Source organism: Macaca nemestrina, chromosome 3 (genome assembly GCF_043159975.1).
Source record: "Macaca nemestrina isolate mMacNem1 chromosome 3, mMacNem.hap1, whole genome shotgun sequence".
NCBI classification, from domain to species: domain Eukaryota; kingdom Metazoa; phylum Chordata; class Mammalia; order Primates; family Cercopithecidae; genus Macaca; species Macaca nemestrina.
Window position 1 is genome coordinate 115,385,217 of NC_092127.1, and position 15,745 is coordinate 115,400,961.

Sequence of the window (15,745 nt, forward strand, 5' to 3'; positions counted from 1 at the left end):
TAGGTGAAGTCAGCTCAAGTAGGAAGGGATTAATCATTACCATAGGCCAAGGCAAGAAAGATTCAACAAGAGTCCCAAGGCTAATAGCTGGGCATAGTGTCATGCACCCATAGTCCCAGCTACTCGGGAGGCTGAGGCAGGAGCATCACTTGAGTCCAGGAGTCCAAGGCTGCTATGAGCCATAATGGCTCCAGGGCAATCCAGCCTGGGTGAAGAGTGAGACACCACCCCAAAAAGGAAGAGCCCTGATGGTGAGAGAACCAATACCAATGGCAGTAATGAGCAACAGCCAATGAAACCAATTTCTGGCCCAGGACCTGACACTTGAACTGTCATCTCCTGCCTCCACGTCTTATGCACTGTTTCACAGCTCTGCTTTATAATTACATCTTTACTGTACACTAACGACTCTCTGTGGTGGTATTCCCAGAGGGATGATTTGGGCTGCAAAACTGTCGAAAACCTATAAGGAGAACCCACTCCCGATGGTTAACTTGGGTTCTTTTCTATTTCCTACGCATCTCAGCTGGTTTGAGAAATAAAGGGAAAGAGTACGAGAGAGAAATTTAAAGCTGGGTGTCCGAAGGAGACATCACATGTCGGCAGGATCCATGATGTTCCCTGAGCCATAAAACCAGCAAGTTTTTATTAGCGATTTTCGAAAGGGGAGGGAGTGCACAAATAGGGTGTGGGTCACAGAGATCACATACCTCACAAGGTAATAAAATATCACAAAGAAAGTGGAGGCAGGACGAGATCACAGAACCACAGGATGGGGTGAAATTAAAATTGCTAATGAAGTTTTGGGCATGCATTGTCATGAATAACATCTTACCAGGAAACAGGGTTTGAGAGCAGACAACCTGTCTGACCAAAATTTATTAGGCAGGAATTTCCTTGTCCTAATAAGCCTGGGAGTGCTACAGGAGACTGGGGCTTATTTCATCTCTTCGGCTTCAACCATAAAAGACAGATGCCTCCAAAGGGGCTGTTCATAGACCCACCTTCAGGGCACATTCTCTTTCTCAGGGATGTTCCTTGCTGAGAAAAAGGATTCAGTGATATTTCTCCTATTTGCTTGTGAAAGAAGAGAAACATGGCTCTGGTCCATCCAGCTCATTGGTGGCCAGTTCAAGGTTACCTCCCTTGTTCCCTGAACATCGCTGTTATCCTGTTCTTTTTTCAAGATGCCCAGATTTCATATTGTTCAAACACATATGCTCTACAAACAATTTGTGCAGTTAACGCAATCATCACAGGGTCCTGAGGTGACATATATCCTCCTCAGCTTACAAAGAAGACAACAGGATTAAGAGATTAAAGTAAAGACAGGCATAGGAAATCACAAGGATATTGATAGGGGAAGTGATAAGTGTCCATGAAATCTTCACAATTTATGTTCAGGACTGCAGTAAAGACAAGCATAAGAAATTATAAAAGTATTAATTTGGGGAACTAATAAATGTCCATGAAATCTTCACAATTTATGTTCTTCTGTCGCAGCTGCAGCCGGTCCCTCCATTCAGGGTCCCTGACTTCCCGCAAAAAAAAAAATCCTGACTTAGAATGACCTAGACAACAAGAACATTTATTATCTCAGATTACAAAAAGTCCAGAGGTAAAGTGGCTTCAGGTTTGGCTAATTCAGGGGACATATGATGTCACTAGGCATGCAGGTTTTCCTCTTCTTTCTACTCTGCTATGGTTGGCAGGTTGGCCTGACTTTGTTCAATTCCCTTTATGGATCTAGAATGTCTGCCACAGCTTCCAACATCACACATAGAGTCAACAACTGGCAACAGCAGAAGGAATGAGTTCCTGTATATCTCTAGCAAAAGTAGGGACCTCTTGTGATTGACCTCCCTGGCCTGGAGCTGGAGCTCAGCTACCCTGAGCTTGGGTTCTACAGATCTCCAAAAAAAAATGGATCCTTCAGCAAGGAAAAAAATGGAGAACTACTACTGGGTAGGCATCCAAGGGTAAAACTGAATTTAATTTAAACACTACAGTTCTATGGGGCGGCACTATTTTTTTTTCTTTTTTACATTTTTTTTAAATTATTATACTTTAAGTTCTGGGATACATGTGCAGAACATGCAGGTTTGTCACATAGGTATACACGTGCCATGGTGGTTTGCTGCACCCATCAACCTGTCATCTACATTAGGTATTTCTCCTAATGCTATCCCTTCCCTAGCCCCCCTACCCCCCAACAGGTGTGTATGATGTTCCCCTCCCTGTGTCCAAGTATTCTCATTGTTCAACTCCCACTTATGAGTGAGAACATGCAGTATTTGGTTTTCTCTTCCTGTGTTAGTTTGCTGAGAATTATGGTTTCCAGCTTCATTCATGTCACTGCAAAGGACATGAACTCATCCTGTTTTATGGCTGCATAGTATTCCATGGTGTATATGTGCCACGTTTTCTTTAGCCAGTTTATCACTGATGGGCATTTGGGTTGGTTCCAAGTCTTTGCTATTGTGAACAGTGCTGCAATAAACATATGTGTACATGTGTCTTTATAGTAGAATGATTTATAATCCTTTGAGTATATACCCAGTAGTGAGATTGCTGGGTCAAATGGTATTTCTGGTTCTAGATCCTTGAGGAACCGCCACACTGTCTTCCACAACCGTTGAACTAATTTACACTCATGGGGCTGTACTATTATGAGCTTCATTTTATAGATAAGAAATGTTGGCTAAGTTAAATGTCTTGCCCATGGTCAAGGACAGCAGAGAAGTGGTAAGGTGAAGTTTCAGATAAGTGGTCTGACTTCAGACCCTATGTCTTTTAAGAGTCATTCTATGCTATAGTAATTTACTCCCAACTGCACCACCACATTATTTGTACTGGACTGGGCTACTGCTAGCACCCTGTCTTATTAGTTTTCAGAAATAAACCACACTTCAAGGTCCTATCTGAAGAAGCTTTCACAAGTTTTTAAAAAATATAAACACAAAAACTACTAGGAGACTTCTTCCTGTCTTCCTTCTTTCTTCCCTCTCTCCCTTCACGTCTCCTGACTTACCCTTTCTTGTACTCTTTTTAAGCACCTAAGTCAACAAAACAGATCCTTATGAGGATATCACTTCTCTTGTCTTAACCCCCCCATGCAGAAATCTGTGGAAATAACTCCTAGACCACCCAATAAACTGATACATTTTTCTCCAAGGTGCAAATAGTTTGATCATGATGTGTTCAAAAGGAGTTCCATTGAGCAAAAAAGAAAACCCAATAAACATATATTCTGCAACAAACCACAGTAATGTAAAATCCTGCTGTCCTTGATTTTATTTATTATTTATGTATTTATTTATTTTAAAAGAGCTTTAGTTTCTGCATATGTTTAAAAAGGAAGTGGACCAATTCACCAAAGCCGATTCCACAGAAGCTAATTCATTGAGTTCACTTGCTTCTGTTAAGTACTTACAGAATGTGAAATGCCATTTTATAATATAAGGCAGCTTCGGGCAAAAAGTGTTCGAACTTTGTCTTTTCTGTCTGAACTTAGCAACAATGATGCCTAGCTCTGTGGGCAAAGCTCATGTTCAATGCTAAAGGAGATTATGCAGATTGAGTATATACACATACTATATGTGCCAGACTGTACTGCAAACATTGTATATGTAGTATAGTCTACTGTCTACAATGGCCCATTGCATACTACATATGCCATGTATGTAGTGCAGTCTGGCCCATGTAGAAACTCAGTTTACTTTAGTTCTCGTCATTCTCCAGCTTGGTAATGTTACCCATCAGGGATTCTTTTCTTTTGAGTTTCACCTCTACCCCGTTCCTGATTTATGCTGCATAGGTCTGGGAATACCAGCTTTCAGTTCTGCCATACTACTTCCTGAGAGTATCTGATCATGTTACTCTGTGTGTGCGGACCCCCCTTCCCACCACCCACTCCTGAGTCCCTTTGTCTTAAATAACTCTTGCTCATCCTCCATGTATTGGCTTAAATCACTTCTTAAGAAAGCCTTCTTTGCCCCTACACCAAGTCAGATCCTCCTGTTGAATGCCCTCTTGATACCCTGTGTTTCTCCTTCACAGTACTTACTACATTTGTGATCAAAGTATTGTCATGCTTTATGTCTGCCTGACACTGAGACCTAAAGCCACACAAGGGAAGGGACTATGTCTATCTTGTTTGCAGTTATATCGACATAATATACAACAACTGAACCACTGAGCCCCAGGGAGTGCCCTGCCAACTTTGTCATTTCTGTAAGACGTGAGCTTCAGTTTGAAATACATGAGCATTCCTGTAAAGCTGCCTTGGGCTAGGCACAAGGGCACTATGCTTAGAGTGCCCTGCTCTGGCCAATATCTGGTTGCATCCCTGCCCACTAGGCAAGGAATCTGTGGGCCCAAAGGGTATGCCCACAGGAGTCTGTGCTCTCAGAAGGGACTAAGTTACAGTATCCATTCAGCCCTATACTTGGGGAACAATCAAGGAGAAGCTGTTTGCAGTGTGGTGACTGGAGCTTGGACAGAAAGGCTGGGGATGTGGGGTAAGACTGGGGCTGGAGGAAAAGTGGGGTAGACTTCAGTCTGTGGCTGGGAATTGGTCTTTGTGTGCTGCCATGTTCAGGCTCAACCCTCCGAGGAGTCCAGGAATTCTAATTCACATCTGACCTTACAGACCTTAACACAAGTATGTCTGGGAAGATCGGAGGATATGATTTAATAGTTCGTTAAGTTGATTTACAACTTTTAAATGTTTAGACTGAAAGTATACAAACCTCCATTTGTAACTTGCCCTAGTCCTGCAACTATTGAGGTGTGCCTGTCTAGTAGGAGACAGGAGGTTTCTTAGTCCCATTCCTATGTCCCCATTGATCTGGATGCTCCTCCACTGGCCCCATGCTTACTTGGGCAATGGTTGGCAATGTCCCCCAAGGTCTCCCTCTGTTTATAGTTGCCTCCGACTTGAAGAGTCCCCTCTCAGAGCCAGGACGCGGTGGCAAGCTTCTATCTTTCCTAAATTAGGTTTTCATTAGTAGCTAAAGTCCTCACCATAGCAGTGGGATAGGAAAGTGGGAGGAGGTAGGAAGGCACTTCAGTGAACACCAGGAGACAGGAATCACTGCTTAGAATCCTCAGCTGCAAGAGAGCTCAGGGGTCTAATAGAACACTTCTGTCTTGCCTTGAGACAGACAGAAAAAGGCAAGACCATATTTTTATAAACAAAGACCAATCAGAGAGGAAACATTTTATGAGACCATCCTTAGCGGTAAACAGAGGTGGTCCAGGCTCACTACTGAATGGAAGTCTACGCGAAAAAAATGGACTTCCATGAAATGTATTGGATGCTAAACCCACCGAGAAAATGCTATGCATGTAGTTAGGTCAAACATGGAATTAGCATAACGGACACCAAGATGATTTGCCTGTCAGCATTCACAAAGTTTCTTAAATATTTTCTCCTAAAAGTACACTTACTCTGATGTGCTCAGAATGCCGAGGGACAAATCAACTAATTCCTCATCACATGGCCACTTCTTTATTATATTTTGGTAGTGGGAGTGCTAAGAACTTTACTTTCTCTGGCACTTGGATTTCTAGAAATTACTAGAAATAGTCTGTGACAGCCTTTCACTTTCTGGGGAGGTAATTGACTGGTTAGTAAATTATCCAGAATGCTGAGACAACAGCCAGGCCAGCTGAATAACTTCTGTCATTGTAGAGTGAAACTCTCTTCCATTTCTTCTGCCTTTGTCTAGATTTAGCTATAGGGAGAGACAGAAGGAGAGAGAGAGAGAGAGAGAAAGAGAGAGAGAGAGAGAGATGAAACCTTTACAGCCATATTAGAGATGGGCTTTGGAGATGACTGCCCTTCTCGGGGGATAGACAACTTTATAAGTCCTCTTCCTGTTGGTGAAAATTTCAGGGCTTAGAGATCTGTTTTGTACCATCATTATAAGGCGTGCCATCAATGTGTCTTTATTTTTCTGAGCTTTAGGTATAAAACTCTGAAATTTATCCCAGTGTCCAATTGCAATTACATTATTTTTTTCTTCAGAAATCCAAGGGCTTTATTTTCCTCTCTAAACAATGTGATCTTTAAGTTCTTTTGCTAATAAAAGATTTCACCACTCTATTTAATGTTACGTATGCTGAAGCCCTTGAGGGGAAGTACACTGATGTCTGCAATTTCCTTTGAAATACGTCAAAAAATAAGATGGATCGGTGAATGCACAGGGGACTGGCTAGCTGGAGAGAACAGTGATAAATCAGGAATAGGAAAATGCTAATTCTAGAATCTAGGTGTTGGATATGTGAGGGAATCACTGTAAAATTCTTTCATGTTTTTTATATTTTTTATTGTTTTCTTAATAAAATGTTAAGCAAAATTTAAAAAGACTTTTACAAACTCCCTTACTGTGAATAGGCCAACTATTCTCTCAGTCACAGCATTTGAACTGGTATTAACCTCAAGCTCCGTTACACAAACAGCAAGAAACAAACCAAAAATATTTGAATATTTGTGTCTGGTTTAAGATAATTAAAAATGACTTTGTGATTAGTTTTTTAATAAAGAAACATTTAAAATTTTTATATGGTCAAAATGTGTAGTGATTTCACACCCTTGAATGATATTCTCAAAGTTATAGTATTGTGTAATATCTTAAAAGCAAGAATTGCTGTAGCAGTAAGGGTTCATCTTATATATTTTCTTATATTAGTAACTTGTATAGATTTCCAAAATAATAGCTTCAACAATGTAAATCCAGAGAAGTGATAGTCTACATTTTTTCACAAGTTTCCTTTTCCAATATCTAGCCTGCTTTTAATATTTTAATATTTTAAAGCTTACATGTAAATTAAGATTTATAATCATGTATCACTTTCTTTGTTAAATTTAATTATTATATGTCCATGAAAGATGAAGATTTTATAGACAAACCATCACATATTTTTTATTTCATTAGCATGACCTTTTCATGTCTCTCAACCTAAAAATCTTGATAATCGCAATTCAACTGGAACATATAAAAGGGAAATTATTTTCAATTCCCCACACACTTTCAAAGTAAAACCTAAGCATAGGAAAACTAAAAGAGATATTATGCTCTGCAAGATGAATTTCTATTTTGTTAAATAAATAATTACTCAATAATTTTATTTCTTAAGATGGCCTTAAACTAATTCAAGGGTCTATTGAAAGTTTGATTAGTGGGGGAAAAAAAAAAAAAGACACCTAAAAAATAAACGAATATATTTTATTTGGCTCAAAGTTATTAAGAAGAATTGATGTATATTTCAAACAGCCAAGTTCATTTCCTTCTCCATTTAAAAAAAAATATCTTTTGCTCGCTGAAAGATTCAGACTTGACTATTTTGTCTGGTGAAGAGAAAATTACGTCTATTGAAAAACTCGATTCAATTAATTTAGCCAAGAAGAGTTAGTCAACTAAAACAATACCTCCTGCTCACAGTATCTATATCTTTAAGTGAATAGTTTTGTAATACTGAGGAATTTGAGAATGAGTTTATATGAGAATGGAAGCAGATCCAACACATGCACATATGAAAATCACATATGTACCTTAAGGGTACCACATACATCCTGAGAAAGGGAGTATATAGCACCTGCAGATTAGCACTAGTAACATTCATACACTGTACAGACACTAATTATATACAAATTAATAAAAGTGATATAACAGGAAAAGAGACTTGTTGTTTAATACTTGTTCCATCTTTATAGTATGAAAGCAGTTCAATCAACTGGGTTTTCTTCTTTTTTGCAGTAATTCCTCGCAATGATTTAGAATTTCTATGAGGGGTGTAAAAATGGCTTGCATTTGTATTCATCATTCAATTGGCTGTAACAGGTACTCTGCCTGAAGTTCAGTTTCCTTGGCTTTGACATTCACTACAAATGCTGATCTTTGCTGCTTTTCACATTGCCTCGTGCTCTCTGAGGAAGTTTTACCTGAATATAGGTGAAGAGCATAAAGTGAGCTTTGTGCTTATGAGACCGCCAGGAACACAGCTAATCTTCCATACATGATTAAAACTACGTCTTCCAACAGAAGGGGCATGTGGAGAGAGAGCAACCTGTAAGTGTTATGCTGCCCAAGATGAGGTTAGGGCTGTTTCTCTTCCTCTAAGTAAAAGACTAAGGGCTCTTGACCTTGTGAGTTTGTCCTCTGGGAAACACTTCACAGGCACTGTGCATGTGGCCACTCAGGGTCAGGTGAGGCTGAAACCACCCAATAACTTCTGTAAAGCCTCGAGAAAACACATCACAGTTATCCTTAAGCCAGCAGAATCTTCCCCACGATATTTAGTGTCATTTCTCTAATACAGTGGGTCAGGCTGCAGGACTCGGCTGCAGCTGGCAGTTATGGCTTATATCAACACTGGCTGGAATGATGTTCCAGCTGGTGGGAGAAATTCAGTATGTGAGAAATTTCAAGGAGTTCAGCTAATATGGCAGAGTAGTTGCTGCAACCATCCCCTTCTGGAGCAGGACTTGTCACCATAGCATAATCCTCTACAAGAAAACAGTTTCTTAGAGTTGAAAACATTCTCTAATCATCTTACTTTGCACCTCTTCCTCTGATAGTGGAAGCCAATGTCATGGCTGCCAGCAGCTACCCAGAGCTGCATATGCAGTGGATAGTTGAACACTAGGACATCGTGCCACATCATTTGTCAACCCAGCAGAAACACCGTCTTCCCACATCCACAGCATCTCATGGAGTAAAGACAGTTTCAGGTTGCAGCAATCATGAATGGTGTGGAGGGCCCTCTGCATTTGCCATGTTCCTTATAATCTGTCATGCAGTAATCTCATTGTCTCAAGTGAGAGACTGTCAGCTGGAAACATGATCTTCAGCATAGGTTCTAGACACTGCTATTCTCAGGCTCACTGTGTTGAAAGATCAATAAGTACTGATTAAACATTCACAAAACAGAAGAGCTGAAAAGAGAACATCTATAAGTTTCAGCTGCAAATAGCTCTTCAACAGGAAAAAAAACTAAAAAAGTCCTAGAGAATAGCTTGAACCCAGGAGGTGGAGGTTGCAGTGAGCCGAGATCGTGCCATCGCACTCTGGCCTGGGTGACAAGAGCAAAACTCCATCTCAAAAACAAAACAAAACAAAACAAAAGTTCTGCCTTCTAAGTTCTAATCTGATTGGAGCCTTTCCTCCTGTCTGTGTCTTCCAATGGTAACCTGTTAAATCCAGTAAGAGTTTGCCATAGAATACTTGGAAATACCAAGCAAGATGGATATGTCCAGGTCTCAATTAAATACCTGGTACATAGCCTCCAAGTTGGTACATATGCACCAGAAAAGACTATGCTCATATATGCTTTATATTTCTCCAATTGTCAAATGCTTTACCATTTTTAGTTTTTAAAAACTCTTTTTATCTTCTTTGGTCCTTAGCATGGTCACTTATTATGGAACACACAGAAAGTTCCTTGTACTTCTAGTTCTTGAACCTGAAGATAAAAACCGAAGAAATTGGGAACGCTTGAATTTCCCATTTATGGGACAGCCTGGAATTGGCTTAGGGATTATTTCAAGGTTTAATTGTCAAAATCAGACTTAGAGATCCTTTGGCAGGAGTGTTCCCTCAAAACTTCATCACTGTCTACTCTGTTTCTATCAAAGTGCTTTCTAGTAATCACGGTCAGTGATTCCTGTCTTTTACTTTAATAAATTTACTTAAGGAATTTATAAGAATAATTTTTGAAATTTATTTTGTTAATTTAAATACAGTAAAATTAGCTTTTTCTGTACAACTCTGTGAGTTTTGAAAAATGCATAGATTTGTGAAACCACCTCCACAGTTAGGATATAGACTAGTTCCCTCACCCCAAAGAGATTTGCTCACGCTGTTCCCTGGTGGTCAAAAGTTCTCACCACTAACCCCTGGCAAACAGCTGATCTGTTTTCCATCTCTGTATTTTGCGTTTTCTAGAAGAGAATGCAAATGGAATAACACTATACATAATATTTTGAGTCTGGCTTCTTTCACTTATTATAGTGCATTTGAGATTCATCCATACTGTTGCAAGTTCATTCTGTTTTATGGCTGAGTAGTATTTCATTGTATGGATGTACTCCATTCTGTTTATCCATTTCCCAGTTAAAGGATGTTTGTGTTACTTTCAGTTTTAGTGATTATGAGCAGCATCACCGTAAACATTTGCTTAAAGATTTTTGTGAATATAAGTTTCTAATTTTTACTGCTGGGTCATTTAGTGGACGTATATTTAAATTTTTAAGAAACTGCCAAACACTTTTCTAGAGTACCTGTACTGTTTTGCATTCCTACTAGCTATGTACAAGCTTTCATCCTTGCCAGTACCGGCTAGACTCAGTTTGTTCTTATTTGTGCCATTTTAATAAGTATATTATGGATTCAGTTGTATTTCCCTAATGACTAATGATGTCAAGCACATTTTCATGTGCTTATTTGCCATCCATATATCTTCTTTGGTGAAATGAATGTTCAAATCTTTTTCTCTCTTTAGAAATCGGGTTGTTTGCTTTTTCTGTCTCAATTTTGAGTTTTATTTTGGATACAAGTCCCTTGTTAGATATTTGATTTGCAAATATTCCCCCTAGTCTTGTCTTTTTGTTCTCCAACAATATCTTTTATATAGCAGAACATCTGAATTTTGATTAAGTTCAATTTATCTTTATTTAATTTATAGATTGTGCTTTCCGTGTCATATCTAAAAATGTTTTGCTTAATCCAGGATCAAGAACAACTTGCCCTATGTTTTCCTCTAAAATTTTACAGTTTTGCATTTTACATTTAAGCTGATAATCCATTTTGAAAATTCTTGTATAAAGTGTGAGATACAGGTTAAGATTCATTGTTTTATTTATGTCTGTCCAATTATTCAAGCATCAGTTACAGAAAATGGCAATTCTCCATTGAATTGCTTTTATACCTTTGTCAAAAATCAGTTGACCATATATTACTGTGAGTCTGTTTCTGGACTCTCTATTCTGTTACATTGAGATCTGTGTGCATGATTTCACCATTACCACAATCTTGATTGCTGTAGCTTTACAGAATTAGTTGGACTCCTCTAACATTTTTCTTCTTTCTTAAATTATTTTGGCTATTCTGATTACTTTGTATTATGTATAAATTTTAGAAAAGCTTTTGATATCTCAAAAATAAAAGTCTACTGAGATTTTGATTGTCATTGCAATAAATCTATAGATCAATTTGGGAAGAACTGACATCTTAATAATAATGGGTCTGCAAATCCATGAACACAATGCATGTCTTCATTTATTTAGGTCTTCTTTGATTTCTCTCATCAACATTTTGTATTTTTTAGCATATAAAGGCTGGATGTTCTCCTGGATTTGTACCTAAGCATTTCATTGAGATAATTATAAAAATGATACTTTGAAAATTTTCTGTTTCCAATTATTCAATGCTATGTGGAGAGAAATACATTTGATTTTGTGTATTAATCTTGTATCTAGCAACCATGCTAAATTCACTTAGGTTTATAAGCTTTTTTGTAGAATTCTTGGGATTGTCTATGTAGACAATCATGTCATGCACATAGAGACAGTTTTATTTATTTATTTCTAGTTTATATATTTTTATTATACTTTAACTTCTAGGGTACATGTGGACAACAAGCAGGTTTCTAACATAGGTATGCATGTGCCATGTTGGTGTCCTGTTGGTGACCCATTAACTCGTCATTTACATTAGGTATTTCTCCTAATGCTATCCTTCCCCGCTCTCCCCATCCCACAAGAGGCCCTAGGGTGTGATGTTCTCCGCCCTGTGTCCAAGTATTCTCATTGTTCAATTCCCACCTATGAGTGAGAACACATGGTGTTTGGTTTTCTGTCCTTGTGATAGTTTGCTCAGAATGATGGTTTCCAGTTGCATCCATGTGCCTGCAAAAAACATGAACTTATTCTTTTTATGGCTGCATAGTGTTCCATGGTGTATATGTGCCACATTTTCTTAATCATGTCTATCATTGATGGACATTTGAGTTGGTTCCAAGTCTTTGTTATTGTGAATAGTGCCACAATAAACATACATGTCATGTGTCTTTTATAGTAGCATGATTTATAATCCTTTGGGTATATGCCCAGTAATGGGATTGCTGGGTCAAACAGTATTTCTACTTCTACATCCTTGAGGAATCACCACACTGTCTTCCACATTGGTCAAACTAGTTTACACTCCCACCAACAGTGTAAAAGCATTTCTATTTCTCGACATCCTCTCCAGCACCTGTTGTTTTCTGACTTTTTAATGATTGCTATTCTAACTGGCATGAGATGGTATCTAATTGTGGTTTTGATTTGCATTTCTCTGATGGCCAGTGATGATGAGCATTTTTTCATGTGTCTGTTGGCTGCATAAATGTCTTCTTTTGAGAAGTGTCTGTGCATATCTTTCACCCACTTTTTGATGGGGTTGTTCGTTTTATTCTTGTAAATTTGTTTGAGTTCTTTGTAGATTCTGGATATTAGCCCTTTGTCAGATTAGTAGATTGCAAAAATTTTCCCCCATTCTGTAGGTTGCCTGTTCACTGTGATGGTAGTTTCTTTTGCTGTGCAGAAGCTCTTTAGTTTAATTAGATCCCATTTGTCAATTTTGGCTTTTGTTGACATTGCTTTTGGTGTTTCAGACATGAAGTCCTTGCCCATGCCTGTATCTGGAATGGTATTTCCTAGGATTTCTTCTATGGTTTTTATGGTTTAGGTCTAACATTTAAGCCTTTAATCCATCTTGAATTAATTTTTGTATAAGGCATAAGAAAGGGATCCAGTTTCAGCTTTCTACATATGGCTAGCCAGGTTTCCCAGAACCATTTATTAAACAGGGAATCCTTTCCCCATTTCTTGTTTTGTCAGTTTTGTCAAAGATCAGATGGTTGTAGATTTGTGGTATTATTTCTGAGGGCTCTGTTCTGTTCCATTGGTCTATATATCTGTTTTGACACCAGTACTATGCTGTTTTCGTTCCTGTAGCCTTGTAGTATGGTTTGAAGTCAGGTACTGTGATGCCTCCAGCTTTGTTGTTTTTGCTTAGGATTGTCTTGGCAATGCAAGCTCTTTTTTGGTTCCATATGAACTTTAAAGCAGTTTTTTCCAATTCTGTGAAGAAAGTCATTGGTAGCTTGATGGAGATGGCACTGAATCTATAAATTACCTTGGGCAATATGGCCATTTTCACAATATCGATTCTTCCTATCCAGGAGCATGAAAAGATCTTCCATTTATTTGTGTCCTCTTTTATTTCATTGAGCAGTGGTTTGGAGTTTCCCTTGAAGAGGTCCTTCACGTCTCTTGTAAGTTGGATTCCTAGGTATTTTATTCTCTTTGTAGCAATTGTGCATGGGAGTTCACTCATGATTTGGCTCTCTGTTTGTCTGTTAATGGTTTAGAGGAATGCTTGTGATTTTTGCACATTAATTTTGTATCCTGAGACTTTGCTGAAGTTGCTTATCAGGATCCACTGATTGCAGAAAAAGACTTTCAGAGAGTTAGGAGCCTTTATGACATCCACCGCTACTACAGAAGTACAGCTTCATGACTGGAGCTTGCCTCAAAGCAAGACTCAGAGAGTAAAAAGAGAGAAAATGAAGACAGGAGATATTTCTACTGAACAATTTGTCCTGTAAGCACTTTGGGATGCTGAGGTGGGAAGATTGCTTGAAGTTCAAAAACAGCTTGGGTAACGAAATGCGACCCTCATCTCTACTTTTTAAAAATAAAAATAAAAATAATGGGAAACTTGCTCCTGTATCCGTCACAATCTTCAAGATTTTATTTCCCTCATCAATATGTCTACTATTACTCTTCAAAGTTCTCAGATAGTTGCTTTATATATTCTGTCTAGTTTTTAGTTGTAATCAAAGAGATGGGCAGACTGTGTTTAATCTATCACAGGCACTCAGAATTAATTTTGTCTACTTTCATTTTATTCACTAAGTTTAGAATCTAAGTCTTAAGATTTTTACTCTCTTTGTTTTCTGAATCTCTTGCCATAGCAACTTTGATCAAAGAATCTTCAGATTTTGCAAGTTGTTCTTGCTCATATGAAAGCATTTAAAGCTGTAAAGGGACTCACAAATTATAGGAACATTGTGTCATGTTACCTGTGTTTGATTTGTTATGAGAAGTGCTTGGGTCATGTCCAGTTCTGCCTTTATCAGCTAGAAGATCTTGAGTAAGTTACCAAACCCCTCTGAACTGCAGTTTCCCCATCTTGAAAATAAAGATCATCTTACAAAACTCACAAGTTTGTTGTAAGAATTAAGTCAGACATTAGGGGTGTTAAGTCTGCCTATACAAGATACTCAATAAATGCCAACTATTTTTATCATTAGGAGCAGTCTGTATTGTTGACATTTATTTGACCAATTTTGGTCAAAGGATACTTTTCTTTGCTTTATAGCCTTGTTTTAGTGTTATGGTAAGAGTAATCATTAGACCTGCATAAAGATAATTGCAAACTATGGATGAGATCAGTCAGAAGTATCTCAATAATGAAGATTCATAGGGGATCTGTTTGATTGTACAGTAATCCCCTTTGTCCTTCATTTCACGTTCTTTGGTTTCAGTTACCTGTGGTCAACCACAGTCTGAAAATATTACATACTACAGTAAGACATTTTGAGAGAGAGACCATAGTCACATATTGTAGTATATTATTATAATTGTTCTATTTTATTATTGGTTATTGTTGTTAGTCTCTTACTATGCCCATTATAAATTAAACATCATCATAGGTATATATGTATAGGAAAAAACATGGTATATATAGGGTTCTGCACTATCTACAGTTTCAGGCATTCAATGGAGATCTTGGAATGTATTCCCCATGGATAAGTGAATACTACTTTTACTCTTGGTAAAAATGGTACATTTTTCAAAGAGGTGCAATTACAGAAGATGGCAGTGCCCCAATGACCAGAAAAAAACAGCCCCTTCTGGAGAAACATTTAGCAGGAATCTGACAATACAGAAAAGAGGCATCAAAGTGGTTGTAGAAACACAAAGAAGAGTATGAGAGTACAGTGATATATTCTGTCTTTGGTAGAAAACTTTTCCTCCAGTACCTTTTTTTTGTTGTTGTTAACTGTAGCTTCAACTCATGTATTTCTTTGTTTCCTGAAATATCCTGGTACCAATTCTGTTCTATTAATCAATCCTCATTATAAATTCAAAACTGTGTCATTGCCTGGAATTTCTTTGTTGAAATGGAGGTCGCATTTTTAATAATCCAGCTTGCTTGGGGGCCTCTGATATTTTTTTCCATATGTTAATTAACGGTCATAACTTTTTTTTTCTTTCTTTCTCGTTTTCTATCGCCTTTCTCATGTCTGGCAGGTTATAACTTGCTTCAAGATTTGCTTCTTGATCTTTTTTTTCTTGCTAGCTCTCTTGTTTATGAGCTTACAGTGCTTGCCTGGGACTTTTTAATTGCATTCTATTTCAACACAAATGGCTTCTGAACTTTTTATTCTTCACATTTCTGGAATGATAATAAGTAATAGAGTCAAATTTAACTAAAGAAAAAGAATATCAAAAGTTCCCTAGAGCAGAACACAGAATAATACAGCATTTCATTAGTTTTCAACACCCACACTAGAAAGCTCACTAGTGATCATTCTTTTCCATTCTGTTGCCATCACTCTTGCATTCATAATGTCTGCTGTCATTTCAAAAGTGCCAAAATGCAGTGATGATTTCTTCCACAGGGCAATGTAG

General features: G+C 38.0%; 1 long non-coding RNA gene across 1 annotated transcript in view; it reads right to left on the reverse strand.

The window, feature by feature from the left end:
• Positions 1-9,802: 9,802 nt before the first annotated feature.
• Positions 9,803-15,745, reverse strand: part of LOC105499574 (uncharacterized) — a 109,536-nt gene continuing 103,593 nt past the window's right edge. The window contains exon 3 of the long non-coding RNA XR_011621179.1: positions 9,803-15,509. This is a non-coding gene — a long non-coding RNA (uncharacterized lncRNA). The remainder of the gene's footprint in view (positions 15,510-15,745) is intronic.